This window comes from Rhinolophus ferrumequinum, chromosome 20 (genome assembly GCF_004115265.2).
Source record: "Rhinolophus ferrumequinum isolate MPI-CBG mRhiFer1 chromosome 20, mRhiFer1_v1.p, whole genome shotgun sequence".
Lineage (NCBI taxonomy): Eukaryota > Metazoa > Chordata > Mammalia > Chiroptera > Rhinolophidae > Rhinolophus > Rhinolophus ferrumequinum.
In genome coordinates this window covers 35,604,920-35,624,761 of record NC_046303.1, presented here as the reverse complement: position 1 = coordinate 35,624,761, position 19,842 = coordinate 35,604,920, and positions in this window count along the sequence as shown.

Here is a 19,842-nt window from a genome sequence, read left to right as displayed (position 1 = left end):
GTGAGGCTTACTAATATTCTTAGGTCTCCAGATTATAATAACTCAAAAATATCATGTATACAGTAATCATTTTTCTGCATACTTATAAATATTATTCCATCTGAAACTTTGGTTCCTGAAGAGTTGGTTTGTTGTGTGGAAATTTGGAGTTTTTATTCTTGTAGTTGCATGTAAAAGAATACATAGGTTTCTTTACCAAGTCCTAAATAACATGAACATTTTCTAGATCCTCTCTACTCTTTTCTGTCTTAATGCGAAAGTCACAGAAGGAATTTTAATGACTCAGTGACAAAGTGATATATGCTGCCAAGTAGCAATTCAGCAGCCAGACTTTTCACCTTTATTCCCCTTGCAGCCACAGACCTCTCCAACTAACTAATAGTATGTTGCCACAGAGGGAAACTGCCTTGGCAAATACTTAGGATAAAGGAGTACCTAGGAATTCATATCAGGGAGTCAAAGTAAGACTCAGAGAGCACAGGAAGTCAATGAAACCACAGAGACGCCCACTTCCTCAGAGACATATTGAGGGTGATTCCAAGAGAGACCACAAGGTACAAATCACAGATTTTTAATGAAGGAGCATCGAATTGTCAAAGGCCTGTCAGTTTTTTCTTAGCCAGCCAGACAATTTCTTTTAAGTCATTGGTTAGTCCTTCCTCTATGAAGGCATGATAATAAAACGTTGCTAAGGAATTTCGTTTTTAGAACAGTGGTCAGCTGGGATTAAGAAGTTTAAATTGGCAGTTACAAAATAATCAACGGGATGCAAAGTACAGAATAGGGAATGTAGTCAATAATACTATAAAAACTATGTATGGTGCCAGGTGAGTACTAGAATTGCCAGCGTGATCACTTTATAAGTTATATAAATGTCTAACCACTATGTGTATACCTGAAACTAATATAATATTGAATGTCAACTGTAATTGAAAAATGTTTTAAAAATAAAAAATAATAAAAATAACTTTTAAAGTAAATTTAGAAAACAACAACAGTCAACTGTTTGATCATTTAAGATTTGACGTCATGGAAATTTACTCATGACAAGATAATATATGACCAGCTGTTAACATCTGCATGTGCAACTGAGACAAGACAGTCTTTTAGAATTCATTCTAGATTGATGATCTAAAGACTGCCATAAGACCATTTCCTAAAACCAGTTGTCTAGAATATCTGCGTGAAATATATGAACCTAACCAAATTAAAGAAAATACAGATCTAAGTTAGGTGTGCCTAACTCTTTCTGAGCATTTTACAGTGTGGTCCTATGACCACCTGCTACACAAACACTCCAAGCACTTGCTAAAAATGCAGATGGCTAGACCCCACCTAGTGAATGAGAATATCTATGCGCCGTGGCCCAAGAGTCTGCATGTTCAACAAGTTGCCCAGGTGATTATAATGCACACTAGGATTGGAAAAACCTTGTTAAAATTGAGGTTGCAACATCAAACACAAAGTCCAGAATTCAAGTTCAAAAGAAAAATTCTGCAAAATTTATTTGACATTTATTTGGCAATAGTCGTTTTCACAAGAGAAAACGAAAACGTTTACTCATTCAATAAATATTTGATTGTGTTCCTGACACATCCACTGTGGTAAATACAGTGGATTAAAAATAAAACACAAAGAAGATTGTAAGACTATGTGTAGTAGTGCCACACATTTTAACTCCTTTCACACTGAATTTGGAACTTAGGGCATGCATACCACTAGGAATTAAAACGAGAATTCAGGGGAAAAAAATTAAACTTCTGCTGGAGTAGAACTACACTAAGGAAAGAAAACCATTAAAAAGTACATATAAGTTATTAAGTGAATCTAGTTCCCTCCTGAGAAAAGAGAGGTGTGGTGGGTAGACACATGTGCACATGACTATTTTAAAACAAAAGATCTCTTGAAATAAGAGATCAGAGCTTAGAGATGATTCCCGTCCCAACTGGAGTCAGTTCTTTATACTAGAATCAGAGAGCTGATGAACTTTTGATCTATCCTTTCTTTCTCTAGAAGCATAGATCTAAAAGCTGTTATCAAACAGAGTTGTAAAGAGAGGCTGAAAGGATAATATATAAACCATTACTTATTTCCCATGAGCTCTGCTTAAAGAAACTCCAGATATTAAACCCACTCCACACGTACTACTGCTATGGGACTAAGTGCGTCCCCCCAAAATTCATGTGTTGAAATCCTAGTACCCAATGTGACAGTATTAGGGCCTTTGAGAGGTGATTAGGTCATAAGACCAGAGCCCTCATGAACGAGACTAATACCCTTATAAAAGAGACCACAGAGAGCTCCCTTGTACCCTTCCACTAAGTAAGACCACGGGAAGAAGACAATGAACAAGGAAGAGGGACCTCACTCCGTCATCCTGGCACCTTGAGCTTGTACTTCCCAGCCTCCAGACCTGTGAGAAATAAATTTCTGTTGTTTATAAGCTACCCAGTCTGAGGTATTTGGATACAGCAGCCAGAAAGGACTAAGACACTACCACAACCCACTAGAAAATTCCTCCCTCCTTACTAAAATAAGATCAACTTGCTCAAGAAGGAGCACCTGAAATGTTTTCTATAAAGCTTTACACAAATATGGTTATGGTATGAGAAGCACATTATATATTTCTCCATTTGACCCACATCGCTTTTGTTTATAAAAAGATTTTACAAAGTATTTGTATCTATAATTTTGTCCTCTGATCAAATAAAACCCAATTAGATGATTTTTATCAACAATTACCAAAGTCAAAACAAACAAAAGCATGCATTGAAAAAAACAGGAAAGAATATATATTAAATGTTAAGATTAAATGATGGAATTATATGGTTGATTTTCCTACATTTCCTAAATGTTTGATGATGAGAATGTATTACTTTCTAATGAAAATATCCAAAATGATTTTCTTAGGTAGTTTTTTTTTTTTATAACGATAGAATTTTTTAAGTAAAAATAAATTTCAAAATTAAGAGTCTTCAGTGGTCATTGTTACTTTTTACCTTATTTCCTTTCTTCTTTTCTAAAAATGTCGTTCACCCTACAGGCCAGATCATCTCCATTCTTTCAAACATTTATAAGCTTCAACATTTTTTTTATTTATGAAATTTACTGGGGTGACATCGGTTAGTAAAATTATATAGGTTTCAAGTGTACATTTCTATAATAATCATCTATATATATTACATTGTGTGTTCACCATCCAGAGTGATAGAAGGTCAACGTTTTTGCTAGAACAAAAAGTTCTGGCTTTTCTTTTTCTCTTCTTTTTTATTACAACTCCATAAATTCTAACTAAAGCTGTCTACTCTATCTCCCATTATTCTCAATAATCTTGACTAACTGACTTTGAAAGCATATTGCTTTAGCACATTAACTTTTGCTGGGGAACCTTTTTTCCACACCTGACTCTCCTACCTTGCAATTTTATATCCACTTTAACTAACAGTTTTCTAGGTAATAAATTATACATGACATCTGTCTTGTCCTAGTTTTCAAAATCCCCACAGCCTCTTAAAAGTCTTTTTAATGTCCTCATCCTTCAGGCCAGACCATCTTTGGTATTTCTTTAGGTAATACTTTCTGCTTATCTTTTCTTCAGTCTACCTTTATGCTCTACTCCACTATCTTCCTCAGCATTTCTTTCCATTTTCTAATCCCTTTTTTGTTTCTTCCATTTGTCTTCCTGGCTCACTTCATCAGCCTTGGGCTAGTGAAATGTGAACGCTCCTCATGCTCTACCAAAATTGTGCCCCTTCTACCTACTTTAGATTTAAATACAATTATACTACATTGTGACATAATCTGTCATGCATCACACCAAGTACCTGCTATGAATAAAGAGCCACACCACCTAGTTCCTCAGAATATTGCCTGGATTGGGACACTTTCCACACCATGTTGTCATTTCCTCATTTTTTCATCTACTTTTCCCTCTAAACTTTAACATCCAATTGGCAGAGAATGAGGTTATCTTCATGCTTGTATCATCAATATTTACCATAGCTGCTACAACATGGCAAATGTTTAATAATTATCTATTAGGTAAATACAGGATCCACTTTCCTGAATTCAAAGAAATCAAAAGATACCTTCAGACAAATGAAGAAAAAAACACAATGACCCAATATCTATGGGATACAGGGAAAGCAGTTCTAAGAGGGAAATTTATAGCATATATGACTACCTCAACAAACAGGAAAAATCTCAAATAAACAATTTAATCTGACACTTAGAGGAACTAGAAAAAGAAAAATAAGCAAAGCACAAACTGATGAAAGGATGGATATAAGTTTAGAGCAGAAATAAACAAAATAGAGTCAAAAAAAATAACAATACAAAAGATCAATACTTTGAAAAGATAAACAAAGTTGATAAACCTTTAAATAGACTCATCAATAAAAGAAGAGAAAGGACCCAAATAAATAATATCTAGAATGAAAGAGAAGTGACAATTGACACCACAGAAATATAAAGGATTAAAAGAAAATATTATGAATAATTATATGCCAATAAACTGGACAACCTGGAAGAAATGGGCAAATTCCTAGAGACATACAATCTTCCAATAATGAATCAAGAAGAAACAGAAAATATGAACAGACCCATAACTGCTGATGAAATTGAATCAGTAATCAAAAACTCCCAACAAACAATAGTCCTGGACCAGAGGGCTTCACAGGTGAATCTTACCAAACATTCAAAGAATTAATACCTATCAAAGAGAACGAAAGGCGCCCAAGCTCATTTACAAGTCCAGCATTACCCTGATTCCAAAACCAGAAAAAGACACTACAATAAGAGAAAGTTATAGTCCAATATTGCTGGTGAAAATTAGAGCAAACCAACATTTAAAAAAGTCATACACCACAATCAAGTGAAAATTTATTACTGGCATGCAAGTTTGGTTCAATATCCTCAAATCCATCAACATGATACATCAAATAAACAAAATAAAAACACAAATCATATGGTCATATCAATAGGTGCAGATAAAGCATTTGACAAAATCCAGTGTTCATTTTATGATAAAAACTCTCGGCAAAATGGGAATAGAGGGAACATACCTCAACATAATAAAGATCATATGTGACAAACCCACAGCTAACATCATATTCAATGGTGACAAGCTAAAAGCATTTTTCTTAGGATCAGGAACAAGACAAGATGTCAACTTTCACCACTTCTATTCAACATAGCAGTGGAAGTCCTAGCCATAGCAATCAGACAAAAAAAAAAAAAAACAAGAAAAGAAAGAAAAAAGAAATACAAGGCATCCAAATTGGAAAAGAACAAGTAAAACTGTCATTATTTGCAGATGACATGTATTATAGAGAGAAAGCCCTAAAGATTCCACAAAAAAAACCATTAGAACTGAAAAATGAATTCAGGAAAGTAGCAGGATACAAAATTAATACTCAGAAATAGGTTGCATTTTTATACACCAATCACACTGTCAGAAAGAGAAATTAAGAAAAAATGCTATTTAAAATTGCATCAAAAAAATAATTAGGAATAAATGTAACCAAGTAAAAGACCTGTACATGGAAAATTATAAAACATTGAAGAAGATATGAATAAATGGCAGCATATACCATGCTCGTGGATAAGAATAATTAATGTTGATAAAATGATCATACTACCCAAAGGAATCTCTAGATTCAATGCAATCCCTATCAAAATACCAATGGCATTTTTCATAGAACTAGAACAAATAATTATAAAATTTATGTGGAACAACAAAAGATGCAGAATAGCCACACCAATATTGAGAAAGAACAAAGTTGGGGATATGACACTACCTGATATCAAATTATACTACAAGGCTATAGTTATCAAAACAGCATGGTATTGGCATAAAAATAGACACATAGATCAGTGGAACAGAATAGAGAGCCCAGAAATAAACCCACACTTATATAGTTAATTAATCTATAACAAAGAAGGCAAGAACATACAGTGGGGTAAAGACAGTCTATTCAAAAAATGATGTTGGGAAAACTGGATGGATACATGCAAAAAAAAAAAAAATGAAACTGGACCACCTTCTTACACCATATACAAGAACAAACTCAAAATGGATTAAAGACTTAAATGTAAGACCTGAAACCATAAAACTCCTAGAAGAAAACACAGGCGATAAACTCTTTGACATTTCTCTTAGTAACATTTGTTTGGATATGTTTCCTTGGGAAAGGAAACAAAAGAAAAAAAATAAACAAATGCGACTATATCAAACTAAAAAGTATTTGCACAGCCAAGGAAACCATCAACAGTATGAAAAGAAATCCTACTGAATGGAAGAAGGTATTTGCCAATGATACATCCAATAATATCTAACATATACAAAGAACTCATACAAGTTAACACCAAAAAAACAAACAATTCAATTAAAAGATGGGCAGAGCACCTAAATAGATATTTTTCCAAAGCAGACATACAGATGGCCAATAGACGTTAAAAAAAAGATGCTCAATGTCACTAATTACCAGAGAAATGCAAATTAAAACCACAATGAGGTATCACCTCACACCCGTCAGAATGGCTGTCTATCATCAATAAAACAACAAAAACAAGTGTTGGCGAGGATGTGGAGTAAAGTGGACCCTTGTGCACTTTTGGTGGAATTGCAAATTGGTGGAGCCACTATGGAAAACAGTATGGAGGTTCCTCAAAAAATTAAAAACAGAACTACCATATAATCCAGCAATTCCACTTCTGGGTATTTATCTGAAAAAAAAATCAAGAACACTAATTCAAAAAGATACATGCATCCCTATATTCACTGAAACATTATTTACGATAGCCAAGATATGGAAGCAACCTAAGTGTCCATCAATAGATGAATAGATAAAGAAGAAGTGGTACATATATACAACGGAATATTACTCAGCCATAAAAAAGGATGAAATCTTACCACTTGCAAAAACATGGATAGACCTAGACGGAGTTATGCTAAGTGAAATAAGTTGAACAGAGAAATATTAATACCATATGATTTTACTTATATGTGGAATCTAAAAAACAAAATACACAAACAAACAAAACAGAAATATAGATACAAACTCAAAGAACAAATTGATGGTTTCCAGATGGGAGGAGGGTTGGGAGAGTGGGAACAAATGATGAAGGGATCAGGAAGAACAAATTGGCAGTTACAAAATAGTCACAGGGATATAAAGTATAGCATTGTACACCTGAAACTAACATAATGTTGAATATCAATTAAAAATAATTTAATAAAAGTAACAATGATCTGAAGTTTTTGCAAATAATTGTAAACATAGCTGTATGTAAGTTTCTATTATTTTCTTTCAAATAGTACAACATAAGCTTTTCATGAAAAAAAAAACATTCAGTCACAGGCAAGCCTTGTTTGATCTTTATAACTGATGCTTAAAATTGATTATTGTGAATAGAACACTTATCATAATCTTTGTAGATGGGGAAACTGAAAAACAAAAAGGTTTAGTAATTTTGCCATGAACATTCAATAATTTAGTGAGAGAGCAAAGAACAAAACTCAATTGCTCTGTTTTATTTTATTTTGTTTTCATACCACTTTATATTCTGACAAGAGCAGAAACGTTTCTCCAGCCAAGATGGCCAACTAGCATAGTGCTATGACTCCCATGGCTAATATGTTAACAGATAAACTACAGTAAAATGAAATATGCATGTGAAAATATCAGTTACTTGCAGAGAGAGCTCATGAATTCTCCTAGAGAATCCATTACTTTGAACACAGTAGGTGCCCCATTAATGTATGATAAGTGAAAGTACAAATAAATGGCTAATCAATCTAAACATGGTATTTTTACAATCTACAAGTTTTTAAAATTATTCTACTAGAATAAAACCACACACGATTTAATCAAACAGACACCTAGAATTCCCTAGATCAAAGGAAATAATTTTAATTTAAAGAAAGTGCAAAGTTTAAAACACACACACACACACACACACACACACACACACACATACACACAGTCACAATCAACATGACAGGTAGATTGGACTCATTTCACAGAATAACAGTATAAATATAAAAAGTAAATTCCACACTGGATCTCCATCAGTACGTGTGCATTCATTATAAGTAAATATATCAAGAAGCCTGAAAGCCTGAGAAATGCCATCTATAAAAATTATCTAAGACTGGCCTTCTAAATTCTTCTGACACATTCTGAGTATGCAATTGACACCAGAATATACAAGCAAACAATACAAGCATGTATACACCCAAATGAGGAATATAACTAGTAATCTAATAAGTGACTAGTAATGTCATTTACTAGTAATGTCATTCCCTAGTACAAGCACAATTTCACAGGCAATTATTAATATATGCTAGCTCTATAAATGCATTTTTCAAATAGTGATTTGAAGGACCCTGAAATTATAAACACAGAACATTGTGTCTCTTGAACAGGACTGTGATCATTCCAATTTGAAATTTCTTGAAAATGAAAGTGGTCATTAGATACCAAATACGTTTTTTGCTAAGAATTGTACTATAGCAGTTAAAAGCTTGCTAGGAAAACAATAGGAGGAGTTGTTCAGAATTAGAGCAAACCATTCAAACCTGCACTGTCCAATACTGTAGTTGCCAACCACATGTGGGGATTGAAATATGATTAGTTCAACTCAGGAACTGAATGTTAAATTTTATTTAATTTTAATTAATTTCAAGTTACATGTAATTCTAATTAATTTTAAATTACATTTAACATATTAATTGTGATTAATTTAATTTAAATGTAAAAACCAATCCTCAATACAATTAGGAAACTTAAATATATTTGGAATGATTTGAGTGTATGAACCTATTTTCCAAACTACAAATTCTATGAAATCTCAATACATATCAAGCGTTTTTCTGGCAAAAATTTATGTCCAAATTAAGTTGTGCTGATCCACTCAGTTGTTATCTACTTTCAGAAAAAGTCAGAGACAAATAAATAAGTTTTCTTAAGCACGGCACACCCTACTGAGTACTTACTAAAGACTCAGAGATAATTAAAACCACCCAATTAAATACCAACTGCATAAAAATTTTCCCCTAAAAAATAACAAAACAGCACAGATAAACAAGAAAATGTCTCAAAAGAGACTAACTATATGTTTTGTGGTCTTGGATTAGATATAAGAATGATTATCAAAATACAAAAAAAATCACCAGGAGGGGTTTCAATATTCTTAATATTAAGTCCCACAATTATATTGGGCATGAGCTCAAAATTCAGCAAGCCAAGTCATAATGATATAGCAATCAACCACACCATTACCCAAAATCATAAAGTACATTACCAGGACTTGAGATGCTGATGTTGGTTGGCGATGGGTGAAGAAATACCCACTTGGTATTACAGATCAGAGGTATATATTTTCAGACTAAAACAAAACAGAACAAAAGGTACAAGAGTTGAATAAATTTTGTTTTGGTTTTTAAAATAGAAAAATCTTTAAAAGATTTCACTTTTTTTTTTAACATCCCACTTTAAACATTCCTCAAAAATATCTGGAGAATAAGACACAAGGTTCTAGACTTAATTGCAAACTACATGGCAGTAGATGGTAACCACTACAAAGTTTAAAAGAAAAACGTAGGATAAAAACTTAAAAGTGTTGTCCAGAAACCATACTCTAGCTTCATAAATAACATCATGAATAAATATGATTTGGCATGTTCTTTGAATGCAGGGAGTACAGTGTTATGCCGCTTAACCTCACACACGTTGAGCATCATTACAAAAGTTTAAAAGCAAAGTCTTTATACAGAAGGGCAGCATACCAAAGCCTGGAATAGTGCTTTCAATTCTGTCTGCCATTCACGTGTCAAGACAGATGTAAGAGACCAAAAGAGACAAAAAGTTGAACCAACATAGTCAAAACTAAAGGGAAACAGAGATCCAATAGCCTCCAAATAAAAAGATGAGAAATGATTAGAATGTATCCAAGTCTATTTTTAAAATACCAATAAACAACAGAGACAGTAAATACCATCTTGTTTAAAAAATACACGTTAGGCCAATTCAATCACTTATTCATGAAACATTTACTGAAGACCCACTTCATGTTAAGCACTGTAACAGGTAGGTTCCGGTACAGAGATAAGAAAGGCAAAGGAACTGCCTTCAAAAGGTCACAATATGGATAGAACAATGGTTATAAGTGAATGCAATAAATATTTTAATGTAAAGCATGGCCATCCAGTCTGGAAACAGATATTATTTTATACGTATTTGAATATACCGTTAATAAACACGTGTACTGCCTGTGTTTCCAGACTTGAAGGCCACCCTTACCTATGTACCAGGTGCTATGGGACCACTGGGAAGGATGTACCCACCTCTTGACGAGGAAAAGAAGAGAAATGTCAGGGATTAATTTACAAAGGAAATAATGGTTGAACTTAGCTGGATGATGGAGGAATTTGGGAAGCAAACAAGGGAGGGAACATTTCTTAGTTGAAAGAACCATGGGAAAACAGATGAAAGAATGCACCGAGCATCTGGGAACTGGCTAGAAGTTATTCTGTTTAGCCCTCGCACAGAGTGAGTACACTGAAACTTCCTGCCTGCTGTCTCTAGTCCAACAGCAGTTTCTTTTTCTGTGCATTCTTGTTCCAATTAAACTTAAAGGTATAGGAAATTGAAAACAAAAATGAAATAAAGAAAAACATATTAATTACTCATAATTCTACCATCCAGAAATAAACAATTTTTGATTACTTTTCTATGAATGTAAATATTTTATGGATGGAAATATGGATAGATACATGATAGATAGATGATAGATAGATAGATGATGGATAGATAGATAGATAGATAGAGGATAGATATAGATATGTGTATATATCTATAGTTACATATTCTCTTTTTCATATTTCACTTAACAAAGACATCACCCTTTGTATTCAAAATTATTCATAGATATAATTTTTTTCCAGCTGTACTGATATATAATCGACAAATAAAAATTACACATATTTAAGGTATACAAGGTGATGTTTTGATATATGCATACATTATGTAATGATTACCACAATCAAGTTAATTAACATATCCATCACCTAGCAAGGACTTTGTCATGCAACAGAGCATGATTCAATTCTATTCTCTTGTCTTGAGGGGGGAAAAAAACACAAATGTTCATCCAAGTAGAATGGAAAAATGATGGGATTATTCCATTGGTGTCGTTGGGAAATGGAGTACTATTCAGCAGTGAGCATAAACATGCTCCTGCTCACAACAATATGGATGAATTACACATACTGAGTGAAAGAAGACAGCGACAACAAAGTCCCTACTGTACGAGTTTATTCCTATAAAGTGGAAAAACAGACAAAGCTAATCTCTGGGGAAGGGAATCAGGACAGTGGTTAGCAGGAGAGGTCAGGAGATGGTGCATTCATTTAGTCTACTAATATCCATTTCTCCCCAACTCCACTGCTACCACCATAGTCTATACCGCTGTCTCCTCCTGCGGGGAATATCCTGGCTGTCTCCCTGCCTCAGCTCTAAACTACTCCACCCATTCTCTGCAGATCCTCCATAGTGATCGTTTTTCTACATAAATTAAATCACATCACCTCTGCTTAAACCACATCGATGGCTTTCTGTTGCATTCAGAGTAAAATCCACTCTCTTTACATCACCTACAAGGTCCTCTCAACCTCTCCACTTTTGCATCCTGCTCACTCTCTTCTTGTCCGTAGCATCTGGTCACAACTCGTTGGTCAGGCCCAGATCACTAAACTCTTTCTCCATCTCAGGGCCTTTGCTCCAGGTCTCAGTTTAAATGTCACTTCCCCAGAGAAGCTCTCCTGACCCCTAGATTTGAAAGCACTTTGCCTTTCACTGCTTACTTTCCTTATATCATTGACTTACTTTCCTTATATCATTGACCACAATCTGTACTCATTTTGTTGTACTGTTTTTGTTTACATTCTGAATCATGCTGACCCATAGTAGTTGCTCAAAACCTATACCGTGAATAAAACACTACATCCAATCAACCCATAAGCACCACTAAGGCAAGGCGTGGGAATATGCTTTAATAACTTAATAAGCATATCTGAGATGGAAAAAAATGACTTCTTTCCCATCTCAAAGCTTTTCTGGAAATTAATTTCTGGGGGTGTGGTGGAGAGTGCTACACACACACAATATTGTTCTCCTTAATCATATACTTTCCTGGGAATAGCCAGGATTGGAGGTTAGGTCTTCTGTCCTTACTACACTTTGACCTTTAAAAGGGGCAGTATGGTGTAAATAACACCTTGTATGAGTAATTTGGATGCCTACACATATCCAGCCCCTTTCCTTTATCACACAGATGTAATATGCATGATACATATTAACAGGGTAAAAAAAAAAAACAGTAACAGGTGATAAACAGAAAATTGTGTGGTGTAGTAAACAGACGAAGAGCCATATTAGCTGGGTTTGAATCCTCCTGCTCTGCTCCTCATCAGCAGTTCCCTTGAAAAACATAACTATTTTTGATCCTCGGTTTTGTCAGCAATAAAATGGAGTTAACACAGCCACATGCATTTCTCAGGGTTGTTATGGAAAGCAGACAAGCAAATCTATGTGAAAAGTATTTTGCAAACCTGCTATACACTGTGTACTGTAAGTTGTCATAATTATTTCAATGTAAGCTTTTCCCCTTGCCTAAGCATAATTTACATCCCTCATTTCTGCTTGGAATGCAAACATTATGGCCAGCTAGATAAATGGAAAATTTTAATCATCCCATAATGGGGCACATTAATGTGATAAGGATGGTTATGCTGGCACAACTACTGTGCTTTATGTCAGTTTGGTCCCAATACTAATCAGGCATTTTTCTATATATGAGTGTGTGTGTGTGTGTGTGTGTGTGTGTGTGTGTGTGTGTGTGTGTGATTTATACATTTATGTTTTATACCATTAAATACTGTTGGCAAACGAAACAGACTCTGAAAAATTTGTTTACTTCTGGGATATCTAATTATTCATACTTTGCCTCTAAGAGTATGTAAATTAACGATTTTTCAGCCTCTAAATATTTTCATATATTTAATAAATGATAAAGATCAGGTTTTCACCTACACCATCTACTCATATCTCAGCAGAAAACAGCAGTTGAATTCATGTGAGTTCCCCTTCTCAGTTATGGCTTTGACTATAGCAGAAATTTTGTCACGAAGATCCTCTGCTTGTGTTTTTCTTTTGATTATAATATAATAAACACTAGGAATAAAGACACATGCTTGATTAGTCTGGAACCATGTAAGTTATAAAGAGGTGTCAATTAAATGTTATTATAAATTAAATATCAGTTATAAGCCATAGTCAAATTCTAATATTTTAGCTCTATAGCATAAAGGACTTTACATGCCTGTAGAATTTATTTTATTTCTATTTACTTGAAATTTTATTTACTTAAGGGGATTTTGTATCAACATATGCTTTTGCCGTTATGAGAAAAAAGAAAGAAAAAGTAAACCTCCAGAAAAGCAGACCACTGTACAATGAAGCCACAGTTCATGCAACCACTCTCATTTAAAACAGGAAATAAGTGGCTTCAAGGGGAAAAAAAAAATGATTCTAAAAAGTATAGAGAATAAGCAAGAAACTAGAAGATACCAGCGATGTGGTAAAGAATACACTTTTTTTTTCATCAATTAGGATAAAAAGAACAGAATCAGTTTCTCCAGCAATAATAATAAAAATGATACAAGCAGCAGAGTTCAAACATGAAACCTATTCAAATGTGACATGATTTTGAGCAGCCAGTAGACTGTATGACAGGAGAATATAAATGTTATCAATCTTGACTATAGAAAACTAAAAATACAACTTCCAGAAACTAGGACATGGAGGTGGGAGGAAGGCTAGACACACAAACATCCTCATCTTACAACTTGGGGAGGCAAGAGGAACTATGTAGAGTGGATGTAAGCAGACGGTTTAATCAACTTATTTCAACTTACAAGTGCACACAACAAAAATATGTTACATGTAACTATTGAGAGAAGGTGAGAAGAAAGATGGAAAGATGGACTAAAGCTTCACGTAGCATAGCAATCGATGACTCAAAGTTGATAAAACAAGAAAGAGCAACATAGCATCATATTTGAAGATACAGACAATGGCAGTAACAACTAAAGTAGCTAAACACCGTTAAAAATGTTTCTCTCTAGACAGATGGACTGAGGGTGGAGTAGACCAAGAAAATGTCACCTTTTCCTATAGGCCCTTCTGCACTATTTAGCTTTAGAGTTGTGTGTGTAAACTGTGTCTGTCAGCTACCTAGAAGACATGGTCACCTGGATGTCCCGCAGCTCCCTCACTCTTAAAATCTCCATGTTGAATTCCTCCTGGTCATTCTCCATCAAGCATTTAGCTCTTACTACATTCTTTCTATTATTCAATAACATTCATTTATTCATTCGTTCAATAATTGAGGGACTGCTTTGAATCACTGTGCTAAATGCAGGATGTACAATAGTAGCAAGATAGATATTGCTCATTTGCTCATAAAGTCTGTACTCTAGTAAGGGAGATAGAACAGGCATACACTCACTCACTCACTCACAACTAAAATTATTTCAAGTTATCATAAATACCTAGAAAAAATAAACTAGGGTGTGGGAGATAGAATAACAGGGGTCTATCTTTAACTAGGATGTGCAAGGAGGCTTCTCAGAGGTGACATTTAAGCTGAGACTTAAAGAATAAGAATTGGGTAACCATGTGCAATAGACATTTGTCATATTTGGGGCTACTCAGTATCTTTTGAATACCCTCCCTATGTTAGGGGAATTTCTTATTTCATAAGTGAGGAAATGAACACTCAGTCCTACTGAAGAACAATACAGCATTGTTCAAGAATGTGCTGCGATTAAGCAGAAGACTACATACTATGTGATTACATTTATATGAAAGGTTCACAATAGGTAAATCTATAAAGAAATAAAGTGTTTTAGTGGTTGCCTAGTGCACGTGGAGACAGTGAAAAAGGGGAAAAGAGAATAGGGAGTGACTGCTAACTGGAACAGGAATTCTCTTTGTGGTGATGAAAATGTTCTAAACTTAGAATGAGGTGATGGTTGCACAACTCTTTGAATATACTAAATTTGTAACATTGCTGAAAACACACCTCACAAGCCTTCACAGCTTTTTTTATGTGGTCATTCTTGATTAAAGAGTATAGGGTAAGAGTTGTGGAGAAGTGTTTCCCTGGGAAAGGGACAATGTTCATCATGTGATTAAGATGGTTAAGGTTAAGGATCACGCTGTTGAGCACCAGAGCCAATGAACAAAGGCACCTGTGCACTTTAATAAATTGATTGTGAGACACAGAGTCCCCCATAGTGCAGGGCCCAGGCCAAGAGCCCCACTTGCCTAAACCAAGATGGTGATAGTGGACATGAAAAGACGTGGAGACGCTAGAAATATTTTGGAGCTAGACGTGAAAGGACTGAACGATTAATCATATATGGGAAAATGTGGCAAAAGCTGTTCATGCCTAGCGAACTTGAATCTCCCCACATCTTAGCAGGAAGAGGAAGAAGAAAGGAGAAGAAGAAGGAGAGGAATGAGAAGGAGGAAAAATAAGAGAAGAACTGTAGAAGAGAAGGAATTAAATTAGAATTAAAATGATTTTGTTGATGTTTTGAGCAGCGATTTTGCTTCATGGCCCCCTTCCTAACCCCAGTGGCTAAATGATGACATGTCTAAATCAATCAGTTATCAAATACATCTAACCAGGGACTGATTTAGATATGGACCTACAACATAATCTTAACCAAAAAATATATCAGGGAATATCTTCTGGAAGAGCTCCTGCTATGATTTTCCTTATTCGTAAAGGAGACAGAAAACAAGTGCTTTGCTGGGTAACTATTCTTATCCAGATAAGATTGATTACTTCCCTTGTAGGTCCTCAGATCCTATATTTGTGTGTCTATTACAGCTCATTTAACATTTAACCTATTTACATGTTTGGCTCTTTCTATTAAATTTTAAACCCCTCTAGTACATAGGTGATATATTATTTGTCTTAATTACCCTCGGCTTCTAGCGCGATGCCTGGCTCAGCGTAGCTCTTATTAAATTTGTCGGACAAGGTGGTATAAGGCTTAAAACTAAGATCCAGTATTATGTGCTGCCTCAATATCTAGTGAAATCAGGAAGGACTCAAAGACCTAACCACCAGTCCCCCTTCCCACTCTGCTCCTGTGCATAAGATCCCCTAGCTAAACAACCCTCCTTATCAAATGGACCAGGTCCAATTCCTGCTTATTCTTAAGAGCAAGGTTAAGTTCTCTGCCAGTCTGTGGAATTATTCCAACAAGCCAATGACCCTCCCACTACAACCAGGAGGCACCCCACCTTAGTGATACTATAAAGCCTGCCCCTCACAGCGCCCGGTGGTTCACTCCTGAGTGCAATCCATGAATTCCTGTGTGGCATGTGATGCCCTTTTCCACCAGCCTGTGAATAAATGTGTATCTTCCTGTCTGGCAATTGGCACTGGCTTTCATCTGGGCCTCACTCTTTCTGTGTTCCTCATCCTCGAGGAGACTAGTCCAGGCTTTCTCATGACACAGCCCTAATTCCAAGATCTGTTGATATAATCTGTCCAGTGTTGGGCATTGGGTGTTCGGCCATCCCTATACACCTACGGCAAGAATCCCTCCCTCACTAACAGGGTGAAAAGGAGGTGATTCTATTCTCTATGCCAACTTTTAGTCAAATTATGTAGTTGAATAGATTTATTGGGGAGATCATTTCATAAATTATATAAATGTCTAACCACTATGCTATATACCTGAAACTAATGTAAAATAATATTGAATGTCAACTATACTTTTAAAAATTAGTTAAATGATGTAAAGTACAGCATAGGGAATATAGTCAATAATATTGTAATAATTATGTATAGTGTCAAATGCGTGATAGACTTATGGGGTGATCACTTTGTGAGGTATATAAATGTCTAATCATTATGTTTTGTACACCCAATACTAATATAATTTGTGTCGATGGTAATTGAGAAATAAATTTTTTTTAATTAAAAAAAAAACCCTATTTCCAAATAAGGTCACATTCTGAAGTTTTGGAAAGGGCATGGATTTGAGGAGGATATCATCCAATCCAGTATATCTATAAGCAGATATTTCTCAATGGAAATATTACAGAATTGTACACCTGAAATCTATGTAACTTTACTAACAATTGTCACTGCAATAATCTTTAATTACAAAAAAAAAAGAAAGAAAACAGAAATATTTCCTTTGTCATATAGATATTGTCAAGAATGTAATTTGAGTGAAATGTCTCAATAGCTCCATGTATACACAGAATAGCTGATGTGTACCAACATACATTCTTCTTTTATTAAAACACACACACACACAAATGGCTAAAGAACACTGAGAGAATGCGTATATTTTACCAATTGACAGAGAAAATTCAGTGAAGTTCACTACAGAAAAAAAGCCTTTTCAGACAGCACTTGGTGGTGAGGCTGTTAACCACTGCAGTGCTTTTGATCTTACTTCAATGTCGTTTTGGAAAGAATCACTATAGCTATCTCGACCAAGTCAGTTTAATACCAACTTGATTTCTCATCAAAAATGAAAACTAACCAAACAAATCTTTTTGTTATGTTTTTGACTGGGAACAGAGCTTGCACATAGTACCTTAGATATTTTGAGTGTGGAGATCAGCAGTGAGCTCTCACGAAGACCATTTGCAGAGGAACAAAACTAAATGATTCACACTTCTGATTAAAATACACATTACAGGAAGGGTTTCCCTTTCTTTTAAAAATGCAGCTTCTTTATAAACTTGTAAATTGTTTCTTCTCTCTACCTCTGGGTTTAACAATGCCACCCACAAATTAAGGAGTACATTTTTCGAAACAGAAGTAGGAAAGTGAAGCTCGCTGCACGCTATCATCAGAGAAAAGGGTTAAGCACCAAAGTTGACCTAGCAAAAGTTAAAAGTAGTCATAGGTTTTAATGAAATTATTTCAGAAAACTGGAAAGACTTTGTAAAAGTACCTCTTCGGCTTTAGATTATTATAATTTTCCACCTTGTGATTCTGCTCTTATTTTATTTTCTCAGTTTGCAGTTGGTGACATTATTGGATTCTTCTCTATGTTTTGATCCTCTGAACTTGCTTTCATGTATTTCATATAAATGAACACACATTATTAGCTAATAATGCATGTAAATAAGCTATTACAGGTGTTGTGAGGTAAGCTTCTCCGGAAAGATGATCACAGTACAAAATGACAGTTTAACTTCTACAGCACTTGGGTCACATCTTCTCTCCTGTCCTAATTTATTAATAAACTCAGATAATAATTACAACTGACATCATTGAACATGAACAATGTGCCAGGCACTGTTAAACATTTTTACTTCTTAGTTCATTTAATCCTTCCAGCAGCCCCACAAAGGGCACATCATCCAGCCACAGGGTGTTAGTGTTAAGGAAAGGGAACCTCTCCCCTACGTGAATGCTGAATTTCTAGACCAGCACGACGGACAATTATGCAGTAAGCACATTAGTCTTGCCCCACCCCTCCTGCAAAAAGTGACTGAATCATGAAAATATGAACACAATGAAAAGCAGATAAAATTACAAGTTTCCTTTTACAAAAAGTAAAAGATTATCAGATATTTTTGAATAAAATTAAACATACATTCACCACTTGCTCCAGGAATTCTACTCTTAAGTGTGTATCCAAAAAAATTAAAACACATCCACACAAGCACCTGCACACAAATGTCCGTGGCACCTTGATTTATAATAGCCCAAAACTGGAAGCACCCCATTAACTCTAACAACTGTATCGACAGATAAATGAATAGGCAAACTGGTATACTCAAACAATACCACTCAGTAATAAAAAGGAACTACTGATATGTGTAAACCACAGATGATTCTCAAAAACATTATGCCTGCCAGACATAAAAGAATACATAATATATGACCCATTTTACCTAAAATTCTGAGATGGGTAAGACTAATTTATCAAGACAGAAAGCAGATCAGTGATTGCCTGGTACCGGAAGTAAGGGGGATTGCAAAGAGACACAAGGAGACGTTTTTGGAGGTCTGGAAATACTCTATATCTTGATTAGGATGCAATTGATCACACATGTGTATACAATTATTAAAACTTATACTGGACAATTGAAATAAATGCCTTTCATTGTATGTAAGTTAGACCTCAATAAGTTAATTCAATATAAAAGATTGCCAGAGTTCGTTTAAACAGTAATTTCCTTTCCCTCAATCCCTACATATTTTTAACTACTCAGTGAGGGATAAGGCAAAGAAACAAACTATTAACAGCCACAATCAAGAAAAAGTCATTCTGATCTGAAAGGAAGATAACTTCTGAATTATGTACAATTCCATTTAATTCAAAAAACATTTATTCAAAATTATACAAGTATATTTATTATCACGTTTCTCCCTCAGAGGAATTAATTTAAGCCTTGTGTCACTACTATCGACTCCTTGGGAATAAATGAAGTATTTTTCTCCTTTCCCAAAAAAGTAAGGCTTCTGTTGTTGCGTCCTGGAGTTTCTGTCCTGTCTGGGAGATAGAAAGCGGTGGGAGATGGGGTTAACAGAGATTTTTATGTTTTTCCCAGAGTGATTATCTGGATATTTGTTCCTTTGTTCCTAAACTGACCTTTGTTTCTAAGCTATAAGCCAAGAGTCACAAATTCAAATATTAGGTTGGTGTAAAAGTAATTGCAGTTTAAAAGGTTTAAAATAATTGCAAAAACCACAATTACTTTTGCACCAACCTAATATATACAAGGA